Source organism: Palaemon carinicauda, chromosome 29 (assembly GCF_036898095.1).
Source record: "Palaemon carinicauda isolate YSFRI2023 chromosome 29, ASM3689809v2, whole genome shotgun sequence".
Lineage (NCBI taxonomy): Eukaryota > Metazoa > Arthropoda > Malacostraca > Decapoda > Palaemonidae > Palaemon > Palaemon carinicauda.
The window spans coordinates 73,685,359-73,705,143 of NC_090753.1; the positions used below are offsets into that span (position 1 = coordinate 73,685,359).

The window sequence follows — 19,785 nt, forward strand, 5'->3', positions numbered from 1 at the left end:
TACTTCCAAAGATCACTAGACCGCTCTATGGTGTCCCACACACCTCACAATGCATAATCAGTGTACGATGAAACAATGGTTTTACGGCATCACATTTTACAATATTTCAACAATTAAAACCTTTTTTTAAAATAATTCTAGTTAGTCCAATGACTTACCTTTACATGCTCCAAGCACAAGGCAAGCAGACTTAGGTCACTACCGATGGATGCCATGATGCACTGTACTGTATCTCGATCAATTTGTGTTCAACGTCGATCCTCCTGAAACGGAATAAAAATATCAGAAGAAAAATTCATTTGTTTGACTTCTCAAAAGGGAATATCAGAAAAATACCAATACCTCTGAATAAGGTAATAAAAATTCTATTACTTTTCAATAAACGTCTAAAGACCTTGAGCCAAATTTTTCAGAGTACAACAGGGTACAGTATTACTTTCAGAATACAATCATTGCCTGATTAACACATTTGAAGCCCAATGTCAATTCAATAAAAACATTTATACTATAAAGCTTTAATTAACCCTTTCACCCCCAAAAGGACGTACTGGTACGTTCTTGCAAAACACTGTTAATTACATGTTTTTACATATTTTTGATAATTTTTAAGAAACTTCAGGCATTTTCCAAAAGAATGAGACCAACCTGACCTCTCTAGGACAAAAATTAAGCTTGTTAGAGCAATTTAAAAAAATATATATAGCAAAATGTGCTCGAAATTTAATCTTATGGTCGGGGTAAAAGGGTTAAATATGATAAATTTGGAGGTAATTTGTATTTTTCCTAGCAATGCAAACCTGGAGTTCTTTACTATGGAGTATTATTTTAGCGAAGCTGAAACCAGCCGATAAGATTTTTTGTCAGCGTGTAACTACCCACCACTAGTTAGCGGGGACAGGGAGCAGGGTAGGTTAACCCTGACGCTCACACCAGCACTTTTGTAATTGCAGCAGGATTTTCAGGGGGTTGGTGCTGGCAGGTCAGTGTGTGTAAAGAGCCCTAGGTTTGTATTGCTCAGAAATATGTTATTTTTATAATAAAATAAATTTTTGAATATACTTACCCGGTGATTATATAAGCTGCAACTCTGTTGCTCGACAGAAAACTCTACGTTAAAAATCCGCCAGCGATCGCTATGCAGGTAGGGGGTGTACTTCAACAGCGCCATCTGTCGTGCAGGTACTCAGTACTCAATGTAAACAAAGAACTCAATTTTCTCCTCGGTCCACTGGGTCTCTATTGGGGAGGAAGGGAGGGTCCTTTAATATATAATCACCGGGTAAGTATATTCAAAAATTTATTTTATTATATAAATAACATTTTTCAATATTTAACTTAGCCGGTGATTATATAAGCTGATTCACACCCAGGGAGGTGGGTAGAGACCAGCGATAAATGTTTACATTATTATGAGCTAAGGATTTTTTATTTTATTTTAGCAGTTATCAAAATAACAAACTTAAAATAAATAAGTACCTGGTAAGGAAGTCGACTTGAACAATTACTCTGCCTTTTTAAGTACGTCTTCCTTACGGAGCCTCGCGATCCTCTTAGGATGCTGAGCGACCCCTAGGAGCTGAAGTATCAAGGGTTGCAACCCATACAACAGGACCTCATCAAAACCTCTAATCTAGGCGTTTCTCAAGAAATGACTTTGACCACCCGCCAAATCAAGTAGGATGCGAAAGGCTTCTTAGCCTTCCGGACAACCCAAAAAACGGATTTTGAGCGAAGCGAAAAATCTATTTTTGGGTAAGATAGCCATGTCGTCCTGATGGAAGTTCCTTAAAGGCAGCTTCCTAGGGTATATTACAACTACGGCGATATTCCCAGAGAATTTACCTTCAGGTACCCAGAATTCTAACTCCTGGAGCGAGTATCCCTAAAAAAGACCTTAGGGATATCGTAAATATCAGTGGACGTATTCTTGACACGCCTCATAGCAATCTATACCCCGAATAGAGTTAACACTTCGTAGGGGTCAAATGGCAAGAAAACGAAAACGATAAGAAAGGGGGGAGCCGCTCGTAAGGCATCTCTCCTCCCCGTTTCGAAAGCGTGCCCTGCGCCGCTTGCGGCGCCATCTGTATTCCTTGTAGCGATACACGAGGTGCTACAGATACTGTATGTAGGGAGGGGTCCTACAACCCTTTTCACTTTTTCTTTTTTTTTTTTTTTTTTTGAAAAGGAACAGGGCGGGTCCATCAGGACGACATGGCTATCTTACCCAAAAATAGATTTTTCGCTTCGCTCAAAATCCGTTTTTTGGGCTCAAGCCATGTCGTCCTGATGGAAGTATACCAGAGCATTACTGTATCTGTGGATTCTCAATACGTGCCGTACTCCTCAGGAATGTTTCTTAGTCAACTCGACTGAAAGACCTAAGATGTTACCGTTATACATCTTTTCACTAATCATAAGCCATGAAAGCGCTTCCTGCCCCCTACAGGGAGGAGTCCTACTAGACTCTAGAAACGATCGAAGAGTACATATACCTATGTATGAATCACTCGCCAGCCAGTACAATATAGTGGTCTCACTCTATATGAAGTAAAGCCTAGTCTTACGGGACTACAGCATCCAAGGGAAAAATCCCGACCAGCACCCTGGTCGAAGTAAAATTAGACAAAAAGGTTATATCTGCGTAGGATTAAACTTGCTGCCACCACCGTCCTCAGAGAGGGGTGGAGTCCTTTATGCTAAGGAAAGTATAAACCAGTGCAACAAGGCTTTGCATTAAGGAATAGGCTATTATAGATATCCCCGATTAATATACATAGGCTAAATGCTCAACAAATAACATGAAATCAATATAGGTGAAGGAGACGCAAGGTTCCCGAGAACAAGTTTATTGAGTAACAATAAATAGACATGGTCACCATAAATATGTACATATGAAAGGTGGATGACCAACAATTTACACAAGTACCGTAGTGCATGGATGGATGGTTATCTGAAAGAAAACAAATATGTCACTTGCCACATACCCAGGTATCAAAGTTAACGTCCATGTTACTACTTTGCTGACAATAGCGTTAGCAAACGCTTGGCACACCTGTCTGTACTTGTGCTACCATCACCATAACGCTGGAACAGTCACTGTGGGCTCTCAGAGCCTTCACTACTAGTTATATCAAGGCATATAACTAACCACTCACCCAAGAATCAAAGTCCCAAATGATTCCACTGTTCCTCGCAGAGTTAAACAGCAGGGTTAACGACGCAACCAACTGCTACCACAGACCTCTTTAGCTGCTCCACTTGCTTAGCATAGTGGCGAAAGAATACCCTGGAAGACTTCCAGCCAGTGTATGAACGAAGGTGTTCAAAATCCATGAAGTTAAAGAAGTTTAAGGATGAAGCAACTTTCCTCGGATCATGACCTGCGGGTGAACTGTCAGGATCCGCTCTGCGAATAAAATATGTAATTTTCGCCCTAAGCTGATTTAAAGATAAATTCGAGCCCGATGTTTCTCCTCTGAATAGTTGGCCCCCATGGAAGTCTGAAGTTCTACGAAGATAGACCTTTAGGCATTCTACGGGACATAGAGATGCATCTTCTTTCAGAGGGCAGATTCTCCAGGGACCCCACCTGTTGGTGGGCAACTCGTTCTTAGCGAGAAACGTAGGGTCCGGAAACAGGTTCAGTTCTCCCCCATCCAGGAACTGAACTCGGCCCTCCTCTCTCGAGAGGGCCACAATCTCACTAACTCTGGCCCCAGAAGCAAGGGCAAAAAGAAAGATCACTTTTTGAGTCAGGTCCTTCAATGCACATTCCTCATTATCCAGTAATGAGGCAAAATGAAGGACTTTGTCTAACGACCACGAAATAGGCTTTGGAGGAGCTGATGGTCTAAGCCTAGCACAGGCCTTCGGGATCTTATTAAACATCTCGTTAGCGAGGTCTACCTGGAAGGCATGTAGAATGGGTCTTGTCAGAGCTGACTTACATGTAGAAATTGTGTTAGCCGCCAGCCCCTGTCCGTGGAGGTGAATGAAGAAGGATAGGCAGAACTCTGTAGAGATCTCTTGTGGGTTCTTGTCTTTGACAAAGGCTACCCATTTCTTCCATGCAGATTCGTACTGCCTCCTAGTAGACTTACACTTGTATTCTTCCAGGAAGTCGATGCTATCTTTTGAGATTCCGAACCGTTTCTTCACCGCTAGGGAGAGAAAATCATGAGCTGCAGGGTTCGGGTTTTCTGTAATGAAGCGTAGACAGTCGACTTCTGGACTTGCTGGGACAGAACTGGGTCCGGGAGTGATAGAAACTTCAGTCGTAGTTCCAGAGCTAGAGGGAACCATACACTGTTCGGCCACTTGTGGGCCACTATTGCTGCTACTCCCTTGAAGGATCTCAGTTTGTTGAGGACCCTCAACATCAGATTGTGAGGGGGAAACAGGTAGATCCTGGACCATCTGTTCCAATCGAGGGACATCGCATCTACTGCTTCCGCCAAGGGGTCCACGTATGGGGACACATATTTCGGCAGCTTCTTGTTGTCCTTCGTCGCGAAGAGGTCTATCTGCAGTTCTGGGACTTGTCTCAAGATGAAGGAGAATGATCCTGCGTCTAGGGACCATTCTGACTCTATCGGAGCAACCCTGGATAGAGCGTCCGCGGTCACATTCCGGACTCCTTGAAGGTGAACTGCTGACAGGTGCCACTTCTTCTTCTCCGCCAGTCGGAATATGGCTAACATTACCTGGTTGAGAGGTGGGGATCTCGATCCCCGCCGATTCAGACATTTCACTACCACCTCGCTGTCCAGTACCAACCTTACATGGATCGAGTGACGTGGGGATACTTTCTTCAGGGTAAGAAGCACTGCCATAGCTTCTAGAAAGTTTATGTGAAAAGTCCCAAATAGCTTGGACCAGGTCCCTTGCACTTTTTTCCGATGGGAGTGACCCCCCCACCCTACCTTTGAGGCGTCTGTGTGGATTGTCACTGACGGGGGGGATGGCTGAAGAGGTAGAGACCTCTTTAGACGACTGGCTTGAGACCACGGTCTGAGAAGAGAACGTAGTCGAAGTGGGACCGGTCTCTTCAAGTCCCTTCGCTCTTTCGATGCAAAGGTTCTCCATACTCCCGCTGCATCTTTTAGCTGTGCTCTTAGCACTGGGTCTGTTACTGATGCAAACTGAAGAGAGCCCAAAACCCTCTCCTGTTCGCGTCTTGATATCCTCTCGGAACCTAGAAGTCTCCTGACAGACCCCGCTATTTCCTTCCTCTTTGACATCGGAATGGAAAAACGGTGTGACACTAGATCCCAGTGAATTCCCAACCACTGGAACCTCTGAGCTGGAGAAAGACGAGACTTCTTTCTGTTGATCATGAAACCTAGATATTCCAGGAACTGAATCACTTGTAGGGAAGCTTACAGGCATTCTGCTCTGGATGCTGCCCACACCAACCAATCGTCCAGGTAGGCTACTACTTGGAACCCTTTTAGGCGTAACTGTTTGAGCGCTGCGCTCGCAAGCTTCGTAAAGATCCTTGGGGCTATGTTTAGCCCGAAGGGCATCGCTCTGAAAGCATAAAGTTTTTGTTGTAGCTTGAATCCTAGGTAGGGGGAGAGACGGCGACTTATTGGAACGTGCCAATATGCGTCTGACAAATCGATGGAGACGGTATATGCCCTCTTGGGCAGTAAGGCCCTTATGTGTTGTAACGTTAACATCTTGAACTTGTGGTTCACTATGAACTTGTTGAGTGGTGACAAGTCCAGAATGACTCTGAGTTTCCCCGAGTCTTTCTTGGGAACACAAAACAGCCTCCCTTGAAACTTGATGGACTTTACCCTCCGGATCACCTTTTTCTCCAACAGATCTTGGATGTACTCCTCCAAAACGGGGGTGGAGTGTTGGAAAAATTGAGGGCACTGGGGCGGAGTACTGTACCAACTCCAACCCAGTCCATTTTTGAGAAGGCTGTGGGCCCAGGGATCGAAGGTCCAGCGATCCCGGAAATACTGAAGTCTCCCACCTACCGGCGACACTTCACTTTGACTGTCCTGCAGTCTTGCCTCCCTGGCCGTGACCACCTCTGAATCCTCGTCCCCTAGAGGGGCGTCTTGCCGAACCTCTGGCTGCCCCTCTGGGTCTTGCACGAAACGTGGTTGATTGTCCCTCGAACACGGGATTGAATGCCGGGGAAGCTGATGACATGGCTTGGGGTACCCATTGGAAGGTGGTCGGGGTCTGGGCTACCAGTTGTGGTACCGGAGGCAAAGCTGGCTGCTGCTGTCTTTGTGGTTTGAAAGGCTTGGCTGGACGGGAGGAAAACCTTGATTTCTTCGCCTTTCCTTTCGGCTGAGGGCCCTCATCCGGAGAAGACTTCCTTTTAAGGGACAGGCCCCACTTCAGGAGAAGATTGCGGTTCTCAGTGGCTGCCTTGTCCACGACCTCTTTGACCACGTCGTTGGGAAAGAGATCTTTACCCCAGATGCTGGATGAAATGAGCCTCTTGGGTTCATGCCTCACTGTGGCCGAGGCGAACACAAACTCCCTACAGGCCCTCCTTGCTTTAACACAGCAATAAAGGTCCTTAGTCACCGTGGCCAGATGGATCTTGGCCATTACCATGAACATCTCCGGCATCTTGGGGTCGCTAGCCATCGTCTCCATGTTGGTCTGGAGAGACATCGAGGCTGCCAGGCGCTCCTTAGTGTCCAATTCCCTCCGTAGGAGGAATTCCGACAACTTGGGAAGGTTTTCGCCGAACTGCTGACCAGCAATGTCGGCGTCCAACTTCCCAACCGAGAAAGTGAGGTGCACCTCCTTCCAGTCCTTATTGTCCAGCGGCAATGCCAACGAAAGAGGTTTGCATTCCTCCAGAGATGGACATGGCTTGCCAGCTTCAACCGCCTTCAAGACGGCCGCGAACCCCTTTTGCATAAAGGGGAAGGCCTTAGCCGGAGAGGATACGAAGGAGGGGTGCTTCTTACTCAAAGCGGCAACTTTAGAGTTTGAGAACCCCCTCTCCTTCAATGCAGCTGATAAAGTGGCTTGAGCCTTGGAGTGATCCAGGATAATCACCTCCTTTGGTTCCGTCTCCTCCTTCGAGGCCGGCTCCTTCTTCAAACGGACATAACAGTCCGGGTAGGCCCCTCTACTGGGCCAGAATTCCACCTCCTCAAGGGGAATTGATCCCAGTTTCTCCGACATGACGATCTTCCCAATCGTCATCGGCATGTGCTCGGCATATCTCCACGGGTTGGCATCCGAGCACAGAGGAAGGTCCTTCACGTTAAGCTTCTTTGGAGGTCCACGTGATGCTGTGATCTTCTGCATCTGGAGCTCCAAAGTAGCGGCCTTCTGATTATTCTCCCTCTGCATCTGTTGGATCATACCAACGATGGAAGAGAGAGCCTGTCCTAGCTCTGCTGGAAGAGCGGACGAGGTAGAGGGGATAGGTTCAGGGACCTGAACCGGCACGTCTGAAGATACGGGAACCTCTTCCTCCACGGCAATAGGATCTCGATCCTCCTCCTCGCCTTCTGCGAGGAGATCCTGTTCCGCACGATCGGACAAGTCAGACATCTTGTCGTCCAACTGGATGTCCTGCATAGCATCAGCGACATCCTCCTCCACTGGGATCTGGACGAGAGGGATCTCCGGCCGAGGCTGGGGAACAACAGCATCAGCGGAAGCCTTGGGAAAAAGATATGCCCTCATCTTCTCATTAGGAAGATAAGGTCCAGTGGTGTTTTTCTGAAAACCCCTTACCCATAAGCGAAGCTTCTCCCTCGCTGCATCTCTTGACTCCGCCGACCTAGGGGATTCAAAAGCCTCTGATAGCAGGTTAGTACATACAGCACATACCTGCGGATCCCAGTAACGATGGTCATCATTGGAGGCTGCGCAAGCAGCGTGCCTCCTACACGAGACATGTCCGCAAAAGTTCTTACTACGGACATTGCAGAAGACACTATCACACTTCGGATGCTCCTCCTGTAAAAGAAGAAAGATTTCCATGAATATCAAGTGAATTTCAATTCACATGTAACAAATGAGTATTCACCAAGAATAAGGGAAAGAAACCTACTTGTGCAACCCACACAAACACCTGTGGAAGCCCACCAGCCAAAGTCACATAGTTAGTCTTTACTAGAATAACCAGAGAGCATATTTCCAAAGGGAATTAGGTGTAGCTCACACCTAAGGTAAAATTTTTACCATTCCGGCCAGGGATGAAAAGAATTCTCTTTTATCCTTGTAAGGCGACACCAAGTGAATGCACAAGTAACACAAGTAAGATAGAAAAGACAGTGTTGTAACCTACTATATCATGGACTCCCTTGGTTGAATACACCACCAAAGAAAGGACTGATACAGTACCTGAGGGTGGTGTGCCGGCCGGCCATTGCCGGTCAGCACCCCCCCCCCCCCCCGATTTTCGAAAGGTAGATCTCAAGTACACAACAACAGATCACCCTTATTGGGGAGAACTCCAGATCCCATGCCTGAACCGGCCGGCAGTGGTTGCCGGTCCGCAGCCACCCGGTTTGCATTGCATTGCCGGCCATCATTCTTAGTGGCCGGCTAACCGGGCAGTGTAGCAGGCCGGCCGGCAGCAGTAAGCAAACCTTGCCGGCTGGCCTCCACACCAGGCAGCGCTCGGCTGCCGGCCCCACTGTAGTGGCCGCCAGATGAGCAAGAGACCGGCCGGCAAAGGTATATAACCATCGCCGACCGACAGCAAGAGAACTGGAGAACACCCCTCCCCACCGACGGCCGGCCTGTAGGCCGGCAGACGGCAAGGACAACACATACGAAGACAACAGAATGAATGCCGGGCTAAGAGGCTATGAGTCTCTGTGCCCGGCACCCGAAAGAGTGCCGAAAGGAAGGGAAGACACTAAGTCAGGCTTCCTAACCGCTGCTTACTGAATCTACAGACGGCAGCGATGGAGGGACCAAGAAAGGACCGGGCAGCACTCGAAGGAAGGGTCTCTGCCGGTCGGCACACTCTGCCGGCCGACAGGAGACCACGTCAGTTCCCCATCCTAACCTAGGCTAGGTACGGATGCGGACGACTGACACAAAGGAACGGAAAATAGAAGGGAAGGACAGAGGGTCCTATCCAACCTTGCCTTGGTTAAGGGTCATTCCCCACTAAGACAGCTCATCTCAGCCAGAGAAAGACCCGAGGGGGAGGCCGGCACTACTGGCTGCCTCCCTAAAACCACGGCAAGGAAGGAATCGCTATTCCAGAAAAGAGAACATATCCCGAATCCGGAACGGCAAGAGGACAAGTCTGAGGGGTCACCGAGCGAAGGGAACACTACTGGAACCCAACAAGGTGGACCAAGGGGGATAAACCCCGTATGCCCGTGTCAGTCAGCAAGGGAGACTCTGCCCCATGCCAGACCAACCCGGACTCAGACTAAACACTGTTGTACTGTCCCCTTCTGAACCAATTCAGATGGAACGGGAAGGTACAGTACTACTCCAGCATAGATATATTTGAAAATTAATTCAAACAAACCACTAGAGTTAAGCCTAGGGCTTAAACAGAGGGAAAGGGTTTGCCCCTTCCCCGAAGAGAAGGGAGCAAACGGGGAAACAGATAATATTATAATGACCTAAGACAACCTAGCCTAGGCACTAAGAGAATCGATTACCTAATTCACCGAAACTCACACCAATACTATCTTGGAAGGTACTCGAAAAGGGCTTATATGTATAACGTTGCCTAACGCTTAAAACAATAAAATCACACTTGGAAGACTAATTATCATGCAGGAAGTACATAGGCCAACCGCTAGCCTACGAAGACTAGTGTTGGCAGCCTAGGCAAAACTTCGCCAGGCACACTACTAACGCATCATAACAGAATTCCTAAATAAGCTAATTAGCTAATATTTAAGCGCAAAGGGGCTGGGAACGTCGCTCTTGCTAACAAATAAATCCTATTCTAGCGAGCGACAGCATCCATGATGCCTTCAGCAGGCAACAGCTCTTGTATCAAAGATAACTCTTTTAATTACTTTAATTTTAAACAAGAGCCTACATTTATACATAAAAGAAATAGTACTCAACTTATCCGAGGCAGAAGAAGTTGGAGAAAGCATTATAACACGAGAAATTCCAAGATTTGGTAGAAAACAGGGAACAAAACACCGAGTCGTAGAGCTATGCAAAAAGGAATACAGATGGCGCCGCAAGCGGCGCAGGGCACGCTTTCGAAACGGGGAGGAGAGATGCCTTACGAGCGGCTCCCCCCTTTCTTATCGTTTTCGTTTTCTTGCCATTTGACCCCTACGAAGTGTTAACTCTATTCGGGGTATAGATTGCTATGAGGCGTGTCAAGAATACGTCCACTGATATTTACGATATCCCTAAGGTCTTTTTTAGGGATACTCGCTCCAGGAGTTAGAATTCTGGGTACCTGAAGGTAAATTCTCTGGGAATATCGCCGTAGTTGTAATATACCCTAGGAAGCTACCTTTAAGGAACTTCCATCAGGACGACATGGCTTGAGCCCAAAAACAATAATAAAACATTTCAAGAGAAAGATTAAAAAGGTTATGGAATTAGGGAATTGTAGTGGTTGAGCCCTCACCCACTACTGCACTCGTTGCTAGGAATGGTCCCAGAGTGTAGCAGTTCTCGTAGAGAGACCGGACATTCTTAAGATAAAAAGACGCGAACACTGACTTGCTTTTCCAATAGGTTGCGTCGATTATACTTTGCAGAGATCTATTTTGTTTAAAGGCCACGGAAGTTGCGACAGCTCTAACTTCGTGTGTCCTTACCTTCAGCAAAGCTTGGTCTTCCTCATTCAGATGGGAATGAGCTTCTCGTATTAACAGTCTGATAAAATAGGATAAAGCATTCTTTGACATAGGCAAAGATGGTTTCTTAACTGAACACCATAAAGCTTCAGACGGGCCTCGTAAAGGTTTAGTTCGTTTTAAATAGAACTTAAGAGCTCTTACAGGGCATAAGACTCTTTCTAGTTCATTTCCAACCATACGATAAGTTTGGAATAACGAACGATATTGGCCAAGGCCGAGAAGGCAGCTCGTTTTTGGCTAGAAAACCAAGTTGTAGAACATGTAGCCGTTTCGGATGAGAATCCGATGTTCTTGCTGAAGGCATGAATCTCACTGACTCTTTTAGCTGTGGCTAAGCATACCAGGAAAAGAGTCTTTAAGGTGAGATCTTTCAGGGAGGCTGATTGTAGCGGTTCGAACCTGTCTGACATAAGGAATCTTAGTACCACGTCTAAATTCCAACCAGGTGTAACCAAACGACGCTCCTTCGTGGTCTCAAAAGACTTAAGGAGGTCCTGTAGATCTTTATTGTTGGAAAGATCTAAGCCTCTGTGACGGAAGACTGATGCCAACATGCTTCTGTAACCCTTGAAAGTGGGAGCTGAAAGAGATCGTTCTTTCCTCAGATATAAGAGGAAGTCAGCTATTTGAGTTACAGAGGTACTGGTCGAGGATACGGATACTGACTTGCACCAGTTTCGGAAGATTTCCCACTTCGATTGGTAGACTCTAAGGGTGGATGTTCTCCTTGCTCTAGCAATCGCTCTGGCTGCCTCCTTCGAAAAGCTTCTAGCTCTCTAGAGTCTTTCGATAGTCTGAAGGCAGTCAGACGAAGAGCGTGGAGGCCTTGGTGTACCTTCTTTACGTGTGGCTGACGTAGAAGGTCCACCCTTAGGGGAAGTGTTCTGGGAACGTCTACTAGCCATCGAAGTACCTCGGTGAACCATTCTCTCGCGGGCCAGAGGGAAGCAACTAGCGTCAACCTTGTCCCTTCGTGAGAGGCGAACATCTGCAGTACCTTGTTGACAATCTTGAACGGAGGGAATGCATATAGATCTAGATGTGACCAATCTAGGAGAAAGGCATCTATATGAACTGCTGCTGGGTCCGGGATTGGTGAGCAAAATATTGGGAGCCTCTTGGTCATCGAGGTTGCGAAGAGATCTATGGTTGGCTGGACCCAGGTGGCCCAAAGTCTCTTGCATACATCCTTGTGGAGGGTCCATTCTGTTGGAATTATTTGTCCCTTCCGACTGAGACAATCTGCCATGACATTCAAGTTGCCTTGGATGAACCTCGTTACTAGTGATATGTCTAGACCTTTTGACCAGGTGAGGAGGTCCCTTGCGATCTCGTACAACGTCAGAGAGTAGGTCCCTCCTTGCTTGGAGATGTACGCCAAAGCCGTGGTGTTGTCCGAGTTAACCTCCACCACTTTGCCTTGAAGGAGAGACCTGAAGCTTTTCCAGGCCAGACGTACTGCCAGTAGCTCCTTGCAGTTGAAATGCATTGTCCTTTGACTCGAGTTCCATATTCCCGAGCATTCCCGACCGTCTAATGTCGCACCCCAGCCTACGTCCGATGCGTCCGAGAAGAGAACGTGGTTGGGAGTCTGAACAGTCAGGGGAAGACCCTCTCTTATGTTGATATAGTCCTTTCACCAAGTCAGACAAGACTTTATCTTTTCGGAAACCGGGATCGAGACCGCTTCTAGCGTCTTGTCCTTTTTCCAGTGAAAAGCTAGATGGTATAGAAGAGGACGGAGGTGTAGTCTTCCTAGTGACACAAATTGATCCACGGATGACAGCGTCCCTACCAGACTCATCCACAGCCTGACTGAGCAGCGTTCCTTCTTCAGCATCTTCTGGATGGATAGCAGGGCTGGGGGCTGATCGTCTTGTTCAGCAACGTCCTCATCAGAGGGTTCCTCATCCGAAACTGATGAGGAAACGGCAACGGAGTGGGCAACGTCTGACTCGCTGAATCCGGTCGCACTGGTGGATGCGTGACGGAGCCGGACGCAATATCATGGAACTGCTGAACAGTCTGTGAACTGTCAACAACCATGGGTGCGCGAGGAAGCACAGCGTCAACCCGAAACTGTCTAGACCGTCTGGGTTGTGCAGTCAACACCCTACCGGGTTGCTGAGGTTGACGCACTGCGTCACAACAAGTCACCTCTGCTGGTTGTTGAACGTCCTGAACGTCAACAACCACCTCCGAGCGTCGTTTAACGTCAACGTGCGGCTGGCAACCCACACTGGGTCGCATCGGTGGAGGAACCACCTCAACTGGCAGACGCGAGTAGGTTACCTCAGCGTCAACAGGGCGCACAACCGACCGGTTGGAAGGTTGTTGGCCAGAAGGTTCTTCTCCGCATTTAAGTCCTCTATCAAGGACGCAAGCTTGGACTGCATGTCTTGCAGCAAAGCCCATTTAGGGTCTACGGGAGCAGGTGTGGCAACAGACGGGGTTAGCGACTGAGGCGGAACCGTTTACCATCCCTGAAAGCCTTGTTATGCGTGACATAATAGTACAGCAAAACTTCAAAGGCTCGACAACAGCTGAGAAGTTGACCTGTAAACAACTTGGAGCGTCTCCTGGCTAGGCGCCAGGGAGAGTCTACCAGAATTGAGAAGTCTATCTGGGCAGAGGCATGAACTCCCAAGCCGAGAACTTCTCTCGTGTCATATCAGACTCTCGCTCTATAAACCAGTTTAAAAGAAGGGAAAGCAAAGGCTGTATCCCCCAAACTCCTCCTGGTGAAAAACCAGTCGCCTAGCCAACGTAACGCTCTCTAGGAGAGCGAGAGAGCACTAGCTTAAAAACAACGGCTTCGAAGTAGCTAGGCCTAGTGTAAGCTCTGACGTTTAGGCGAACGAGGAGCAGCAGTTACAAGATCCGGACGAAGATCCTTAAAAAATTCATCATGATTTAATTAAAGTCCATAGGAGGCTAAGCAGCTTAAGGCTCCTCTCCATCTGACAGAGTCCTCAAGGGAATATCAGTAGGAGGGAGAACAGCAACTTCCTCATCTACAGGAACCTTGTCCGATAAAAGCTGAGTCTCTCACTGGTGCATTAGTAGCGGACCAGAACGCAACGTCATGTAACTGCTTGACAGTCTGTGAACTGGCAACAACTGAACTGTCAACCACAACAGGTGCGTGAGGACGTACAGCGTCCACTCGAGACTGCTTTGACTGCCTAGACTGAGCAGTCAAAACAACTCTAGAATGCGGAGGTTGACGCACAGCATCAAAACAAGTCAACTCCGATTGTTAGTGAACGTCTAGAACGTCAACAGGAGCATCAGCCAGTGGCCTAACATCCAAATGCGGCTGAAAAACCACACGAGACCGCATCGAGTGTGGTTCTAAACAACCTGACTGACGTGACTAAGCTACGCCAACGTCAACAGTAAGCACAAAGGAACGTTAGGTTGGCTGAAAGCCAGGATATCGATGAGATAAACGGCTAGACTCAACGGACTAATCGGCAGAATAGTCTTCCATAAGGGAGGCAAGCATATACTGCATGTTTTGCCATACAAACCCTTAAGGATCAACGGAAATGGTTGTGGTAATAGACGAGGGTAACGTCTGTGACCGCAACACTTTGCCTAAAAAAAAAGACTTTCGGAGTCTGTGTTACGCTTTTGTTAGGCGGCGAGCAGTTATCCGATGACTGCATAGGGTCAGAGCTGTCCTAATGGCTGTAACCAGGACGCTGGACCTGTCCTGAAAGGACTGACTTTCGCTTAAGGGCTTCGAAACCTTGTGACAGGTTTCTTATGCGAAAAGCCTACGGATGGCAAGGAGAAACAACGTCTCTCTCGTCTTATGGTAGGGGAGATCTTGGTAAGAAACACCCGATACCATAGAGGGAAAACGTCTGTTCGTTGGTCAAGGCCTCTCGAACCCATAAGTCGTTTGACATTACTTCTCCCCTGGGCTTGGGAGCTTGCAAGAGGTCCCGGACTAGGTGAACGACAGGCACGAACAGACGAACCCTCGGACGCAACACTGTAACTTTGCGCCTCGGACGCAACACTGTAACACTTTGCGCATATCACTTTATCACTTCGATTTTCTGTTTTGCACTTATTTCTGTAACACGCAATTCTACCCTTCATTAAAAGGTAGTAATTGCGAAATAAGTCGTATAATGCAAGTTCATAATACCAGCAAAAAACAGAAAACATATTTGACTAAAGGAAAAAACTGAAAGGTTTTTCAAATAAAAAGTTCCTTTAAATTAGAATTTAAAACATTTAAGCTAAGAAAGAATGAACAAAACGTCAGAATCGATTTACTCTTACTGCAAAGTGAAACCGTGATACACTCTCTCTCTATCGTAACGATAGAGCGCATGTTGAACGTCCTGAACGTCAACAACTGCGTAGCATAAAAAACTAAACGTTAGTTCATCTTTGAAAACAGTACGAAGACTATCAAAGAAATTCTTTCATAAAATATTACATTTAAAAAGTTTTAAATTCTTTAAAAGCTAATTACGATATAAAGGGCTCAACGTTGATTAACTTCGGTTCCAAGTTAGGACCGCCTACTATCAGGAAAGGTCGCATATAAACAAAACATTAAAATTTATTTTTATATGTTTATAATAAATGGAAAGTTAATCGAAGAGGCCTAATAAAGGCGGAGAGATATAAAATATATAGATCTATAACGTGATAAGATAATTACTAAAAACCTAAACACACTTCCGTCTAAGGGAAGGGTCGGCCATTTAAAAGTGAAAGAAAGTCCATACTCTCTTTGTCACCATAATTAAATCTATCCAAAACTAGTTCAAGTTTTGAGATGAAGATAAAACATGGGCAGGAGGACGTCTACCTGACGTTGAGGTATCTAAGGCCCGTGCCCTTTTCTATTACTGGCGTCACGCTCTCCTCATCCTTATGAGATATAACCTCAACTTTCTTATGAAGCATAGTTACAGTTGATCAGTATCGTCTGTCACTGTTCAGAGACTCCCAATTCGAATGGGCCCGAATCTAGGATTCGCTAAGGACGGATTTTTAGTCTTTGCAACAAACTCAGGGACGAAACCGAGTGTGACCTGCCAACCATCCCCTTGAATGGGTGATGACGTACGAAAGACGATGTAGCTCGCTGACTCTACCTGCATAGGTCAGAGCGAAAAGAAAACCATCTTTGAGGTCAAGTCGTTATCCAATGCTTGACGTAGAGGCTCATAAGGGGCTCCTTTCTGTGAACGTAAGACCCAGACAATGTTCCAAGGAGGTGGTCTAACTTTCGAATGAGAGCAGGAATGCTCAAAGTTCCGAATGAGGAGTGACAATTCCGTCAAGGAAGAAATGTTAACTTGATACAGTTCAAAGACAATGTTCAAGGCTGAACGAAAGCCTTTCACCACCGACACCAAGTGAATTTTTCCCCCCGAGGAACAGTAAAAACTCTGCTACTGCTGAAATACCGGCACTGAGTGGAGAGATACCCCATCAATAGCCTCCACCACAAAAGATGGACCACTTTGCCTAATACAACATAGACGACGACTCCTGGAGGTATCTTGCCATGTGCATAGCAACCGGCTTCAAAAAGCCTCTCTTGCGAGTAGTTGCTGGATAACCTCAAGGTCTGAAGACCTAGCCATGGTATCGCTTGGTGGAAAATCTTCACGTGAGGTAGTCTGAGTAACTCAAAAAGTAGAGAGAACTCTCTTGGTACCTCTGTGAGCAGATATAGAGGGTCCGGAAACTATTCTTCATGTTGTCACAGCAGATCCCACGGTCTTTGCTAGATTTTGCGATGCCCTTACCCTAGTCAATACCCTCCTTACTAGGCAGAAGGAGGGGAATGCATAGTCATCCATCCTGTCCCACGGGTGTTGAAAAGCATCCTGCTTGAACGCTTATGGTTCCGGTACTGGTGAGTGGTACACCAGAAGTTCCAGATGTCACGGACAGGTTGATTGTCCATTCGGAGCCAACTATCTGAGTCCTCCTGTTCAGATTGTCCACAAGTACATTCTTCTTGCCCCAGATAAAGTGGGCTGTTGAGGCTACCAAATTTTCTTCCATCCACCTTAGGATTTTTACAGCTAGCAGATATAGATACTGTGTAAAGGTCTATCCTTGTTTATTTGCATGTTATACTACTGTAGTGTTGACACTCATAAGCACAACATAATGCCCTGAAAGGAGCTGATGAAAGTACCTGAGGGTCAGGTAGGCTGCCCTCATTTCCAGGAGGTTTTGTTGTGGCACTGCCTTTCGGATTTGGACAAAGTCTGGATGATGTCCGGTGTAACAGATGAGTCCCCCCTTCTTTTAATGTGTCTGTGAAGAGTAACAAATCCAGGGGAGGAGAGAGAGGATCTGCTCCTCTGAGGAGTTTGGTGTCTGATATCCACCAACTCAGGTCTCTCTTCTGTCCAGGTCCCACTGGCACTAGGGTACTCGGTGGGTCTCTGTGTAAAGACCAGAAGGTCATCAGCTGTCACTATAGAGACCGTATGTGGAGACAGCCATGGGGAACTAACTTCTCAAGAGATGTTACTTGTCCCAGCCATTTTGCCACTGGTGCTAGCAATTTGCCTTTCGAGAGAAAGCTCCGCCAGTACTTGATCCCCTAACAGAAAGACCTTGCTTAGCGTGGTCTCGAACAAAGGTGGAACAGTCTGAAGATGGTCGGTCTGTGAAGGGGAAGCTATATGCCATACCTCTTTGCAAGGGCGAGCTTTGGCAAGGCGAATGCTGGTAAGGTGCCCTGGCTTGCACACCTCTTCTTATTTGTCCTGCTGGGAGTGTGTACTCCCGAGGTGATAGCTGGAAAAGCGAGCTTTTCTCAGCTCTTACAGGTAATTGTTACCTGTGTCCATGATCATAGGGCAAAAATTGGTAGAGCATGCTAGTTCCAGTTCGCCCAACTACAAGGTGAGAGTTGGAACTGTGCACTGATTTGTGCATCTTTCCCAGTTCTCAAAGGTAACGGATCTAACTGTGCGTGCCTTTCTCAGCTCGCCCAGGTATCACGACATAGAACTCTCCTTTATTCTAGACCTTGCTTCTTGTGTGTGAGGGTCTTGATGGAAAGACTCGCCCTAAAGAGAACACTACGTGCAGAAGTAGTGAGACGCCTCTCTTACTCAGGTAGACGAGCTCGTCTGCCCACCTTACTCGGCGAATGGATACGCAACACTGCGCAAGATTACCTTACAAATCTAGAGTCTGTGTTCATACCCAAGTAGGATAGACCAGGGTGTTTATTTTCGTATGACCTGTCTCCCGAAGCAGCCTCATGATTAGCATTATGCACTCCTACAGGAGGAGGCATTCCCTCATAAAAGGCTATTACAACTGCGGGGGACAGATTGTTCCTGCAGTTTACCTGTGAGGAAAAAATCCTCCCCCCCCACCACCACAATCATCGGAAACCGGGAAGGGCTCTGGACTACCTGGTCGACCAATACCCAGTAGGATGGTCAACCATACCCCAGGATTGTGCCTATTGCCCTCTCCTAAGGGTTAGCAAGTTCCATTGAGTGGAACAAGCGAACTTGACCCTCAAGCGAAAAGTCAATTCTCCTTGGTTCCTCTCAAGGGGTCTACAGATTGCGTAGCAAATAACATCTAAAGTTGATGTAAAGACATGCAACCAGTTACACACACCGGCTACGAAGAGGCGGAGGATCTTGCTCCAACTGCCACCAATCCAATGAGAGTTGGCCGAATAAACATGTCATAATCGGTAAACCAGGGTACACAGTACTCCCTGAGGAAGATGTTATTACAGCGAATCTCCTTAGCCATCGCTTTTGGGCAAGAGACCGGTCAGTAACGATCAATCGCACACAACTACTTCTGAAAGGTAAGATTGACACGTGTCTTCAATCCTTTCTTGGACAGGTAATGTATGCAGAAGTCCATCTACAGACACTCAACATAGACCAGGGATACGGACGATCATACGGGCATAACCCAAATTATGAGTTGTGTCCGGAACTCGGTTGGAAAACGTTGATAAACGTTTGTAACCGAGACCTCCTCCTTCCAAAGAACGACAAAAAAATTTGCATTTCTTCGTCACTGATTGGTAAAACTGGTATAAGTTTCGAATGTTCCCTTTCAGGAAACAAAAACGCTTGTGTGAACTTTCAGAATTTTTTAAAACTAAGACTTCCAATAAAAGTTAGGAAGGAACTACAGTACCTGGGATGAAAGGAGAGAGCATATCCAGTATGTCTGGTTACGGGAAGGAAGAAGAGTAATACAGTACATAAGCTGGTTTCCAGTATGGAGTACTGTATAGCCATTATCATCATTATTATTATTATTATTATTATTATTATTTGCTAAGCTACAACCCTAGTTAGAAAAGCAAGATGCTATAAGCCCAGGGGCCCCAACAGGGAAAATAGCCCAGTGAGGATAAGAAACAAGGAAAAATAAAATATTTAAGATCAGTAACATTAAAATAAATATTTCCTATATAAACTATAAAAACTTTAACAAAACAAAAGGAAGATAAATTAGTTAGATTTATTAGAACAGAGTTCTAATTGTAAGATGGTCTATAGTACTCGTCGGCAAAAAAATCGCTGCCCGCATGTGCACATGTCCGTCTGCAGCCCCATGTGTAACCTCTTTGCCTCCAAAAAACATTTGACAAGTCTGAGCCCGCTTGCAGAAATAATGTATGTGCGATGAATCGCAACATTATTGCCCAAGGAATTTTTACTATTTTCAAGATGTGAGCACATGTGCCCAGGGAAACAAAACATACAGCTAGTGTAGCAATCATAACTCCGTTGGTTTGGCTGCCCACGTTGTGAGAGGGGCTTACTAACCTTCATAAATGTAATGAGAAGCTGACAACGTTCGTCTGTCCACCTTGTGGGCAGGGCTTGCTACCGTTCGTAAACATAAGCAAAAGCTAATACCTCTCCCTTGGGAACAAAGGCTTGAAATAATAACCTTATAAGGGTATGTATACTGTATATCACAAGCTCGT

At 46.5% G+C, this 19,785-nt stretch overlaps 1 long non-coding RNA gene across 1 annotated transcript in view; it reads right to left on the bottom strand.

Annotated features, from left to right (window-relative positions):
- LOC137622827 (uncharacterized) overlaps nt 1-19,785 on the bottom strand; it is a 41,759-nt gene that overhangs the window by 11,176 nt on the left and 10,798 nt on the right. Inside the window, exon 2 of the long non-coding RNA XR_011040488.1 lies at nt 159-263. This is a non-coding gene — a long non-coding RNA (uncharacterized lncRNA). The remainder of the gene's footprint in view (nt 1-158; nt 264-19,785) is intronic.